Genomic DNA, 14079 nt, shown 5'->3' on the forward strand with positions numbered 1-14079 from the left:
TTTTTGCATGTGGTTTTATCTGCCACTTGTTGAATATGACATAAAGGTTTTCTTTTGTTTTGGAACAAACGATATTATACTAAGCGGAAAGTGATAACTTTAATCTCACAATCGGTTAACAATAATATAGTTGAAATTCACTTTTTACGAGAATCAAACCTAAGACATCTCATTTAATCCTTCTTTTAGACTCCACCTAGACGCCTAGACACCGCTTCTACTCGCCCTCCAACAAACGTCTAGTACCTGCTAAAACTTTGGTATTTACTGAGTTGGGCAAATAGTAGTATTTTTTGTTATAAACCCTTTCATGATTGGAGTTTGGAGTGCAAATTATGATTGGAAGTGAGGGCAAAGTCGGTGTGTGGCATTTTGGCATTCGGGAGCTCAACAGTCAACTGACAAGCAGAAGGTTGCACCGAAAGGCTAAATTGTTTATGTAATGGACACAAAAAAAAATGTATATAATTTGGTGGTATTCATTTTTTAGTTTTGATGAATGCAGGCTTGTTTGTTTGCTGGATGTTTGATGGTGTTTGGATGTAGTAGAGGGGTTAGGAGTTTCTTAAATTTTGTAGGTAAAATGGTTAGTATTTGATGAAAATGATTAAAACCGAACCGAATAAAACTCAATCTGTGTTATAGAGGATTAGGCGAGTCAGATTACATCTTAAGGGTAGATTGTTAGACTGATATTGAAGCAAAATTGATAATTATTTAAATAACGTAACAGATAAAATTACAATATTTTAATTTAATTTAAACGTGGCGCTCAATTTACTTATAATTCTCGCCTTAACTATATCTACTGAATGCGTAATGTGTGGCTTGTTGACAAAGTCTTGTCTCTTGAATGATCTCTATACACTAATTTAAATGTGTCATTTTAAAAATTGTAATAGTTCTTACGTTTTAGTGAATACCCATATCTTTTCTCTACTAAAAGAGAAGAATAAACCATTTGATCCTTAAACATATGGAATTTTAGAATTTCGCTTTTTTGATCCATTTAACTCATCTAAAATTGAGTTGGAAAAGAACTTTTTGTCACTTAGTACTACAGTTTAGTGGTATTGCTCTTCATTTGTAAGTGAGAGGTCTTATGTTCGATTCTCGCCAAATGAGAATTTGAACCACATTATTGATAGCCCATTGTGAGGCTTAGCCCACTCCCTCCCCCTCAGTCTAAATAATATCGTTTGTTAAAAAAAATTGTTTTCTATCATTAATTAGGTGTATACATTGATATATCATTATCTCGTTGTCACTAGAATAATAAACATCCATGTATTGTTAAAATGCTCCCACTAGACATATATATTGATGTTGGAAGTCAGCAGTCCCACATCGGACAGAGGGAGAAGATAAGAGTACTTTAAATAGATTACCCCACTCTAACTAACACCGATGCATTTTGTGATAAAACCCCACACCTGACGAATTGGGCAGGTAGTAAAGTGGGGACAGTACGGTGTTGTTGGAGTGGGCCCTCGGCCCGTCGACCTAAAAAATTCAACATGGTATCAGAGCCAGGGGACCGGCCTGTATTACCACGTGATTGGGTGGGTCCCCGTTTGGCCCCGTCCGGTGGGTGAGCCCCGACATGGCCCCACGTGGTTGCTGATGTGTGAATCTCCACATGCGACCTATAAAAATAGGGTCTCACGTGTGGAGGAGTGTTGGAAGTCAACAATCCCACATCGGATAGAGGGAGAAGAGAAGAGTACTTTAAATAGAATTACCCCACTCTAACTAATACCGAGACCTTTGTGATAAAACTTCATACCTAACAGATATGATAAAGTGAGGATAGCATCGGTATTATTGGAGTGGGCCCTCAACTTGTCGAACCGAGAAATTCAACATATATTGATATATCATTGTCTCGGGCCACATATAATTTGATAAACATGTGATACTCGTCTTCAAGTAAGGTTTGGGGGTTTCGGGGTGGGGATGTTAATGGTCATAAAAATAAAAGTGCATGAGTACTTGTTGAACAAGCATGCTTTATGAGATGCCTTATCCTATATAAAAACTCCAAGGAGTTGAGTATTATTAGAGAGAGAAGGAAAATTAAAAAGAGTGGGGTTGACAGGTACAGGCACAATAAAAATTATAGTACAATTCTCAGCATGTTGACAACATTGGATGTTTGTTCATGATGTTGGAAGGTGGTGATAGGTAGGGAATGATCATCTTTGTGAGGATTTTGGGGATTCGTTAATCATGTTCTTTCATCGTATATTGTGCGGTCAGAAATTATTTTAAATATTTTTATTTAAAATTAAATACAAACAGCACTTCACAAAAATTAACTGCACGATGTACAATGAACGAATATGATTTACGAATCCCCAGGATCCTCACCAAACAGATTTGGAGAGGATCTTGTTGGATAGGTAGGAATTTAAAACTGTAAAGCTATTCCTAATCTAGATTAGACGTTAAAATTTTAATATTTAGTCTCATATTTTTAACTATTTATCTATACGTATGAAGTTAAGTAATTTTTTTTCTTCAACGGTAAGGGACTTATAATTCTTACTCCCAATTTTATAATTTTGTTAAACTTTTGTATTTCAATTTTTTTTTTTGCTAATAATTTTTGTATAATCTATCTTGTTTTATTTTACAAACATTTTGATGTAAAAATATTCAAATTTCGAAGAAAAAATCGTTGAGAAAATTGATATTTTTATTTTATTTTATGGATTAGTGAACAAATGTATGTGCATTTAGAGCAAGTCCACCCCTAAGGACTTTGTGCCAGCACCCAGCGCATTTATCCACTCAAGTGAACAATAATAGACCCTAGTGAACAGTAACAGACCAAAGCATCTCCACCCCTAAAAAAATGCGCTGGCACCCAGCACATTTATTTGGTGTGTTTTTTTTTTTTTAAGTTTATTTCGGATATGATTTTTAACCAATTTTGGATAAAATTTCAAATAAACTTAAAAAAAAACACACTAAAATAAAATTACATAAACTCATCAAATAAACTATAGAAAGAAAAAAAAAATTAATTTTCTGTAATTTTTAATAATTTTTATGTATTTTTTAATAAATTTTAATTAAGTTAATTAATTTGGGCTGTTGCCTGGCATGGGCTGAGTGCTAGGCAATGTAACGGGCTGGAGCAAAAAAACAGGGGCTGGCCTATTTTTTTGGCTGGGTGCTGGGGAGTTGGTTTTGGGGTGGACTTGCTCTTATAGATTTTTGTAGGAGTTTTAGTGTCATATCTAATTTGGATTAATTAATAATAGCAGTTTGACCGTTGAAATTAAATTTGGGTCATTATATCTTTTTTATTACTGTTAAAATTGAATTTGAGTCGTTAAATTTAAAATAGATATAGCTGAACGGGCCACACTGTATCAAAATCCAGGAGGCGCTACAACCATTAGATGGCAACAACATGCCAATCTAGGTCGTAGAAAGTGTGATGCTGTGCACTCTCCCGGAACCGATCCCTCCCCTTATCTGCTTACTCGCGCATTGATGGTCTTCACGTGGGCTGGCTCTGCTAGTCTCACACGGCCCAGGTCCCTTGGCCCACTTGCAACCTTATCCATGTGGGGTGGGAAGTAATCCCAAAATACTAGGGCTGGGCACGGGCCGGGCCCATTTTTAAAGGGACCGGACCGAACCCGTAATTAAAGGAGACGGGGCGGGGCGGGCCGGGGTTTACAATTTTGAAAATAGGAACCGGACCTTACCCGGCCCGGTTGAAACGGGCCGGTTCGGTCCGGGTACACGGGTTTTTTTTTTCCTGTTTAAAAATGTTTCCTGCACACAAATTGCAGTTTGAAAAAACTGCACAGATTGCAGTTTCTCACAAACTGCACAGATTGCAGTTTTTTGCAGTTTCTCACAAACTGCACAGATTGCAGTTTTTTTTACTGCACAGATTGAAAAACTGCACAGATTGCAGTTTTTAACTTCACAGATTGAAAAACTGCACAGATTGCAGATTGCAGTTTTTTACCGCACAGATTGATGCCATTTTTAAATAAGGGGCCCAAGGACCAATAAGGTAGTTTTAGCAACGTATCATTGAAACAGCATTTTGCAAACAGCAAGGAAAATCATACAAGTTTGAAGAAAACAGGACGCCATCTAACATAGTGATTAAACCGTTACTCATGTGAAATCTAAGCAAATACCAGCAAGAACCAAGAAGTTGGCTTCGATTATGACTAAGATATAGCAGTGGCCTCGCATTTCAGTTTTCAATTTATCCCAGGAAAACGGAAAAAAGGAACAATTCACAATCTAACCAAACTAACATAGTGATTGCAATTTAATGCAGTTTTAAACCTTCTGCTCCAGGTAGAGTTGAAAAGGAAAAAGAATAAAGGATGTGGCTGCTCCCAGATATGTATAAAGATCATCAACAAAGAGTATCTAGATACAATGAAATTCCAAAACGCATTTATTGAGCACATATGACAGACTTTACTGCTATAAATTAACTTGATGACAATACACTCTTTATGGGGACGCATGATACATCGTTTACAGTCAAACAAAATTCAAGTCTAATGTATGTACATGGTATAGCTCATAGCTTACTAGGCATGACCAAAAAGTAAATAAAGAACAACAAAGGAAAGGTTAAATCATCTTACAGCAGTGCGTCCTTTGTGAACCCATTCAGTTATTTCGAATGAACTACGACAAAACTATTGAATAAGATAGATATCTGAGATGAGTATCTGAGATGTCCACCCAAATCAAAAGCCTTGAACTTGATTTTACCAATGCTCAACTCTCGGCTGGTGTTGAACTAACCTCTGCAACAATGCATCATCAACAAAACCCAGAAGCAGAAAACTAAATTCTATGCTAATCAAGTAATTATCAAACAGAATCAAAACAATTCCAAGAGCAAATTGCTTTATTCATTTCTTCTTCTTCTTCCAGATATTAAAACTTGAGTGATTCAATAGCATCTTTAAACTCAATACTTATATTGGATTGGGAGCAGAAAATCTAATGAAAAAAAAAACCCATAGGAATTACACAAAAGAAAAGAAAAAAGATTTTCAATTGCACAATTAAAAACTACACTCTCAAAAAAACTATTCCTTCAGCCCATATTTCTTTTTCTTCACTTTCTCATCAACCAAACAGACCCCGGATTGATTAAACGTAAAACAAAATACACAATGCGCAATGCGTAAACAAAGTTAGCACTTAGCACACAAAATCGCAAAGGAAACAGAGATATCAATCATTCAATGTGATTAGCAAAGCTCACTGTGCGAACGGCAGCCAATCGAACGCGATCTTCCTCAGAGGTGGTGATGGGGGGTGATGATGTTGGTCGCGACTCGCGACAGCGCTGTGAGAGTGGTGGGGTGAGCACTGTGAGTCGGAGTCGAGGGAAGGGATAGGGAGAGGGATTCGAGGGAGAGGGATAGGGAGAGGGACTCAGGGAGAGGGAGTCGAGGAGGGAGAGTCTCTGAGAATCTCTCTGCTGAGGTTGAGGTGCTTCTGGAACTCGGGACACGGGGAAGTTGGCTAGGGTTGAAAGTTGAAAACTTAAACCGACGGTTGAGATTGGATGGAGAGATGATATTAAATCTCGTCCGTCCAATCTAACACAAACGGGCCGGTCCGGGTACCCGCGGATCCTATAATTTTGGAACCGGCCCGCCCCTAAAACTTCAATTACCCGCCCCGCCCCGCCCCTTTCTATTTTTACAAAACTAAGAACCGGCCCGTACCCGTCCCGTACCCGTATTACCCGCCCCTACCCGCGGGTCCAGGACCCGTTTGCCCAGCCCTACAAAATACATGCCTTGGAGAGGTTTTGGACCCAAAATTTGGGATTATTTTGTTTCCCACCCTTCCATCGGAGACAACCTAATATATTGTCTAATTTGTGTTGATATAAAATTAAAAGAAGAAAAATCAAAAGTTATCAACTAAAAATCATGAAAACACAAAGAAGTTGATATTACACTTTAAAATCAATCGGCGATAGGAGAAGTAACTTGACTCAACTCTTATAAGCAAGTGCAACATCTCTTAAATTTTTAATAAAAGACAGCACTCCGCACCTTCACACTTATTTGAAAACAAACTCAGTTGATGCAATTACCATTTGGGCTACAACTACAACCCAAATTGCAGTATCGGGCTCATTCGGAGACTACAAAATTTGGATGTATAGGCAATTCTTCGTACCTGTGTGAATGAACAAAAGCCTTAGCTTGCCAAATCTTTGTTGCACAAGATGGGCCAAGCCAGGTCGAATTCAATATAATTGGGTTCATGAACTTGTAATTTTTCATTGGGCACACCCGCTCAAGCAAAATACCTTTTCATCAAGGATATTAATTATAGCCCTGCAAAAAAAATTCTTACATAAATAGTGTCAGGTTATACTCATAAATCATTTCTAACCGAAGGGGCTAAATATAGCCTCCTCAATAATTTATTAGTTTTAAGTTTATACTTTAAATCTTGGTTAATTCAATTAAACTACCTTTAGATGTTTTCAAATTTAGCCGTTGAATTTGAATCAATTATTGCAACGGAGGAGCTGAGCCCCAAAAAAGGGGCTAAAATGCGGCTACGTTTGGCCATCCTGATGCCCATTGGCCAAATAATGGCATGATGGGCTCCATATAATCATAGCAAAACCATAGGTTGGAGATGAATTTTTGGACAAATCAGGCTATTTTTGAGCTTTTCAATATTTAGCCCTCTTTATTGGAGATGACCTTAAGTAGATCCTTGGAACGCTAAAAAAGGGGCCAAGGACCGTTGGGGGGTGACTCGAGTTCGGCTCTATTTTTAGGGTCGTTGGCCTGCCCAATCCGATCACAATGCCGGACTTTATTGGGCTGAAATTAGAATGCCCTACATCTTTTCTATAGTTGTTAGATTAAATATGCATCCCTTTTCAAGATTTGATTAAGGTGCTTTGATCAATTGCCACCTCAATAATTTTCTATTTATTTAATTTCCATATCATTAATTTTCCTTAATTTAAATGCATTTATATAGAGGCATAAGGTAGCTTAGCAACTAATTGCCTATAATATAGGAATTTAATTTCGTCAATCCTCTTCTATACATTAAATGATATTTTTTTAATAAAATAAAATAAAAAATTAATTAACTAATTCCTCATTTCCTTATTATCAGTATTTTAAAAAAATATATCTTTCTATTAAAAATGTCTCAATAAAAATCTTCAATACATATTTTTTTCACATATAGATATATAAAAAATATACTTAAAACTTATGGTACATTTGAAAACAAAAGTATCAACTGTTGGTATGTTTAGATTTCAAATGTACCGAGAAACCAAATGTACCATAAAACCAAATGTACCCATTATTATGTAACCCTTTTGGTACATTTAGATTTCAAATATATAGAGAAATCAAATGTACCAAAATTTCAAATGTACCATAAATCCAAATGTGCCCATTGTCAAGTAACCCTTTTGGTACGTTTAGATTCCAAATGTACCAAAATACCAAATGAACAAAAAATCCCAAATGTACCACAAAATCAAATGTCTCTATTAGATAACCCTTTTGGTACATTTACATTCCAAATGTACCGAGAAATACAAAAAATCAAATCCACTATAAAACTAAATGTGTCCATATTATAGGTAACTAGACGTAGCTATATAATCAAACAAATATTTATTATGTGTTGGATCTTCTAAATAATAAAATCTAACAATTTTTTTTTTGTAAATATTGTACTATATTCACACAAAAAAGTAAAAATTATAACAAACAATAAAAAAATGCATAGAGATGGATAATAAATGCATAAATATAGGGATAATAGGAAAAGAAAAAAAAATGAAATGCCCAGGAGAAGTTGTGAAAAACTAAAATTCTAAACAAAATTGAACTGATGTGAAAAAGCTGAAATTAATAACCAAAATTTTAGGAAAATGTTTAATCAAATTTTCAAAAGGAATGTATGTTTAGTCTAAAAAATTAAAAAACGAGGCGCCTATATCAAAACGCCTCTTTTAATGAATAGGACATGGGGCTTGCTTTAGGCTCAGACTCGGCTCATAAACCGATCCATATTCTAGCCTAACATTGGACAAAGTTCGTGTTAAGTTATGCAAAGGGAAAATAAAAAGAAGGAGGCGACATTTAATTAACAAAACAGATTGGATGATGGAGAATTCACAGGTTAAAATAGTTACTTGAGGCTAGCATATCCCGCAAGACCAAACTCAACTTTGGGCTAAATGCTATTATTTAGGTTTTATTCCCCCCCCCCCCCCAAATCCAACCCACATGGGCATGTCTTCCAGGATTTATTGAATCCAACAGCTGAGATCGAAAATAATTAAATTTAAAGGTAAAAAAAAAAAATCTAACGGCTCAAATTTAAATTTAATGGCTAAAATAATTAAAAATTTTATTTAACCCACAATTCACCAAAATTTAGTGATTTTTTAATATTTATCGGAATTTAAATATTTTTAGGTTAAAATGTTCATAAAATTAAATTATGATAGTGTACATAATTTTTTTTAAATTACTTTAAAAGAAAAAATTAGCCTAAATTTATTCTTTAATAATCTTAGGTTAAAAATTTTAGGCGAGAAAGATTAGAGCAGAAAAACTGTTTCTGGGCTAAAACCTAAATTTTATGGGCTAAAAATTTTAGGTTTTATCCCAAGGGTTGGAGATGGTCTAAGTGGATCTTTAGACTTTTCGAGTTGTTTAGTTTAACATAACTTTCGTTGAGTATGTTCATTTTTTACCCATTACATATGGATTCGAAGAAAACGACGAGATCTCCAAGATATTTGAGCGAATTATGTCGTTTACCATTTTTAAAACAGGATCTTAATATTTTAGGATCATTTTAATATTTTGTTGTTTGTGACACATTGGTAATCTTGGATTTTAAGAGGTAGTCTCCCAAGAGTGCATGCATCTGTCACTCTGACCCCATCTGCTATCTTGACATTAAAAGTATGAGTCGTATCCAATGGTCCTCTAACTAAAGTGTTTCTACACGAATTTGCACTATCGACGTATTTAGAGAGGCCGTTGAATTTTATATTTTCTTAGATATTACTATTGATTTTTCGTAATGATTATCTTGTGAAAAGATTTTATGACCATCTAGAAATTAAACTGAATTGGAGTCCTATGGCACGTTGTTTTCAATGAACCGAGTGAGTTTCCATGGATTTTAATCATGGCTTATCCTAATCACGCTAATGGGTTTGCATGGCTTATCCTTAACCAAGTGTCCATCCACTTTTGTTTTGAAAAGGTGCACGTTGGTTTTTGGACGGTGATGATGATGATGCAGTCTGAAAGGTATAGTAGGTCCACGTGAACTTGTTGGATGGTTTGATAATGGGATGGCGATGCGTGGTATTGCAATTGGTTTGGTTTGCATGGATAAATTTGGACAAATGTCAGATACATGATACGACTGGTAGCAGGATAATATTCCACGGGTCAGACTACGATAGTTCGACGTGAATATCAGGCAGTTTATTCCTGTGAGTAGCTCTGCAATGTAAAAGGACTTTCAACCCAAAACACAAATACTCTGCGCAAATCTCTCTTGTACTTTGAAAAATTATTAACTTTCGTAACTTGGTCAATACACTTTCAGTATAGATTAATAATATTGTGTTAACAACGGATAACATTTTCAATTTGGATTAAAAGCACTGGAGCCGTAGAATCAGACAGAAACAGTGTTGAGGAGAAGCGAAAAGTACAATCGCATAATTCTCCCAAAAATTTTTAGTATCTTATATTTATATGCAATAATGTTATATATTAAAAATATATTTTTATTAGAACTTTAAAATCTTATAGTGTACTTTTTATAAGTTTAAATTTTTTTCTTTCTAAATATAAAAATTTGGAGTGCACAATGAGATAGTAGGAGTGCCAATAACACCACTGTAAAAAACGATTTTCTTTTCAATTTTATTATATAATAATGCTATATATTCAAGTGAAACTTTAAAATTAGAGTTTTTGAAGCTTTTTTTTTCTTTATTTGGTTGCTTAAAATTGAACTGTTTTTTATTATTTAGTGAAGGCTATGTTTGTAACTCTTTTTATTTATTTAATGACATTTGTAAACTTATAATCAATGAGTTCTAACTGTTGTTTTGTTTTAAGTTATTATTTTCTCATACCATATATTGTCCTACTTTTAAAAAAATAAAAACTATCTTAAAATAGGACCCTTTAATAAATTTCACACAGGGCTCCCGAAATCTCATAGACGACCTTACAATCAGACGACAAAGAAGAATCTTCAGTTTGGAGTAATAGTACTGCTTCAAGTTCAGTTGATTACCTATCCAAGTCTCTGTCACGAGGAGTCTTTGGTATTCTCGTTGAAAGAGGTCATCTCATTAGCCTTCTTGGTGAAGTGAGTGTTACTAGGTTACTTGAGTGTTCGGCACATTGAAAGTCGAACCTTATTTGAACTTCACAGTAATACCAACCTTGTCTTCAGGTTCTAGAACTCAAAGGCCAAGACGTGTTTCTTTCTCGGCTATGATCATTCGCATACAGAAGTTAGAAACGCGTTCGACACTACTATACCACATTCATTCTACTCGTCGATCAAGCTCGGTCGCGAGTTGGGACACTCGCATTCACCAGAAGAATGTAATTAGCTTATTAATTACTCGACATGCGTGTCATATAGGCTAAATAGTTTTTACAGTCAACACAAAGATAGATCAATGAAGTTATGGAACTTCCAGAATCAATGAGGATGATTCTTAACAATCCCAAAAACTTTCATATTTTTAATCAATTTAGGGACTGAAATACCAAAACGAGCACAAGCAGTGATCTTGGGTTCTAAATTTTCATCATTATGAGGTTCTTCTTCTAAAGGAACTTGAGCGTCAATGCGTAACGATTGTTCTTTGTTACCAGCATAGCATGACTATGTTTAACTATTTCGGTTGAAAATTATCTGAGTCTAACTATATATGGCACTTAAGAAGGTCGTCATCACTTTGAGGCTTTTAGCTTTTCGTTCTTTTGCACTTCATTTTCCAGGTTTGTAAAAATTATATGTAATTCGTGTGTGGTTCTTATCGAATCACAATTTAAATTAGGGTGAACTGCCAACCTGAATTATCACCTAAGTAAATATGAGATCCTTAAATTATTTTTTTTTCAGAAAAATCAGTCGTTGAATTATAAAAATATGTCAATTACATTCATAGTATTAGATTCGAAGTTACAATATTCAATTTTCTGTCAATTTAAGTCACGTTACTTGTATGTGATACACATTAGGTGGTAGATTGGTAATTTTCTCTAAAGAAATAGTGTATGAGTTAACTTTCGAGGGTAAATTAGACGTTAGATTTGTAACTTATAGGAAATGTAAAAGGCTTATAGGCGAGAAAATGATGGTATTACACTCTAAAGTGTGTCAAGTGTTGACAAAAAATTGAATAAAAAAAAAGCTTTGAATATAATAGTATTAGTAGGGATGAAATTAGCAATTTTAATAAATTTCGAGACTTATTTTATCAAAAAAAAAATTCAGAAATCTAATTTTCAGTAAGGTGATAGTTAGGGATTAAATCAGCGCTTCACCCTTTAAATTAATAAATAAGAGTGGTATATGCTGATTAAGTTGTAGATTACGAAAATGCCCTATAAATAAAGTTGATTAATTAGGTTGATGAGATTCCTCTGAAAACACTTTCCAGCGGGAACGGGATAAATTAGTCCACAACAACAGCATTATTAGTTAATAATACAAAATAAAAAGATAATAATAATAATAATAATAATAATCAAATGAAGTTTGGTTTGATGAAGTCTCCTCTCTTCTAAATGGCATTGGTAATTTAATACAAAACCATATGCAGAAGAATGCCAGGCATGTCCTGCTCGTACATTTTAAAAGGAAAATACTATATTGTAAACCATCATTCACCGTTTGTAGGTTTAAGTTTTGATGACATTTGAAATAATAATAGTGTGTCTAAGAGCTTATTTGCACCCTTAAATATCATTTATGTTTATTTTATAAAGCGATATTAGAGAGGCAGTAGTCGAATACATTACTCAAGTCCAGAAATGTATAAAAATTGAGCTTTTGTGAAATTATTAGTTATCAATCATGGCAAGGACATCAAACTTGTCCCATTCGATATTATTAACATTAAAATATAAGAAAATGAGTTAAATCTTACTATCTGGTTATAATAATTTATTTCAATCAATGAAAAAAATAATAGAAAGGAAACTTAGAAAGCAAAAGTGGCTAGTGTGAAGTGACATGAAGATATTTTGTTGGACATATCTTTACAGTCACCGCAAATGCTTTGTGTATATGGGAAATGTTCTTGTCGCTCTCCACTCCACACTAACATGCATGTTCGGATTGGCGTTTATTCATGAATCTCGTTTTTCTTTTGTTTTTTTCATTTTTATATCCTTGCATTCTTTTTTGGAAGCCTTTTTTGTTTTTGTTTTGACAACCTCTCAAATGACCGATAGAACTACAAGCATGCTCTGTTATGTGGTCATATCTCGTGAGTTTTTTTATTTACAGTAGGTGTATAGTTTCGACATTATGCATACTTCTTATGTTTCTCTTTAGTTTATGATTTTTTCTAATTTTTCTTTCATACTAGGTTTTACTAGGTTTTACCATAGTGAGGTTTTATGAGTTTTACTATCAATGCATCATTCTTTTAATTTAAAACTCATATTTACTCGTTGTGTCGCCAACTTAGTCAACTGAACCTACTATATCCTTGAAGGCCTGCTGCGACGTTTTGCTTGAGCATCTACACTCTCAAGGGGGAGTGTTCGCAACCTAATTAGATTAAGAATGTAATTATGTAAATTCTATTAGGATTTGTGATATCTTTTAAATAGTATCTTTCCTACTACTATAAATAGAACCACAATAAAGTGAACCTCATAATTCATCAAATCCCTCTCTGTCTCTCTCTCTCTATGAGCGTGCTCTCTGTCTCTCTCTCTATAATTTCTCAATTAATAGACCTACAACAATTTAAATATTTTAGAATCTTTTGATATTTGCTGTTTGTGACTCATTGGTAATCTTGAATTTTAAAAGGTACCAAGAGTGCATGTAGATACTATGTCCCCATCTACAATCTTGACATTAAAAAAATGCGTAGTATCCAAAATGCCCACTTAATTTACTAACCATAGATAAATCATTGAAGTTGTGGGAACTTCCTGAGTCAATGAGGATAGCCGCCGGTTGATTCTTAACAATCCAATAACTTTCATAGCTCTAATCGATGAAGGGGCTGGAGTACCAAAAAGGGCACACAAATTATTTCTTCTAAATTTTATTATCAAATTTTTTTATATAAAAGGAAAAATAATAATGACAATTTTGTTTGGATACGTTGCAGGTGGACCAAGGAAACAAAACAATATGGGTGATGCTTTTTCCATCCCCACTCACTTTTTAGTGGAATTTTAACTTACGAGTTTGTCTAATTGTAAAAGGTGGATGAGGATCTTAAAAAATATATAATAATAGGTTAAGTGCAGAAAAGTAAAATGAGCTCTAGACTCACATTGAGTTGCTAAAGGAACGAAAAATATGTAATCCAAATTCATCAAAAACAAACAAAAATAAAGGGATGAGAATAGAAGAAATTTTAGAATGAAAAAGTGTGAATGCCCTTCTCAATTAAAAGATAATAAGTTAGCAATTGATAATGATTAAATACTGATAGTAAATATTGAAGTGGATAATCACACAGCAGTAGATAATATATATTGTCACCATTGTGCATAGCACCGATTTTGTCTCATTGTCATTGGTGTTGGATCTAAGCTCTATACGGTCCTTAAAGAAAGTCATCATCACTTTTGGGCTTATAGCTTTTGGTTCTTTTGCACTTATTTTTCTAAGTTGTAAAGTATATATTAATTCTTCTGTCATTGTTATAGAATCACAATTTAAATTATTAAATAAGAATGGTATATGTTGATTAGGCTGTAGAGTCCGCAAATGCGCTATAAATAAAGCCGAATAATTAGATTTAGGATACACCCTAGACTT

The 14079-nt window shown here is 34.2% G+C and overlaps 1 long non-coding RNA gene across 1 annotated transcript; it reads right to left on the bottom strand.

Annotated features, from left to right (window-relative positions):
- Positions 1-3605: 3605 nt before the first annotated feature.
- LOC114820368 (uncharacterized) lies at positions 3606-5516 on the bottom strand. The gene is made up of 3 exons (XR_011583338.1): positions 5267-5516; positions 3992-4799; positions 3606-3845 (listed from the first exon to the last, which is right to left on the bottom strand). It is a non-coding gene; the product is annotated as an uncharacterized lncRNA (long non-coding RNA).
- Positions 5517-14079: the final 8563 nt, after the last annotated feature.

The sequence above is a fragment of the Malus domestica genome, chromosome 08 (assembly GCF_042453785.1).
Source record: "Malus domestica chromosome 08, GDT2T_hap1".
Classification (NCBI taxonomy): domain Eukaryota; kingdom Viridiplantae; phylum Streptophyta; class Magnoliopsida; order Rosales; family Rosaceae; genus Malus; species Malus domestica.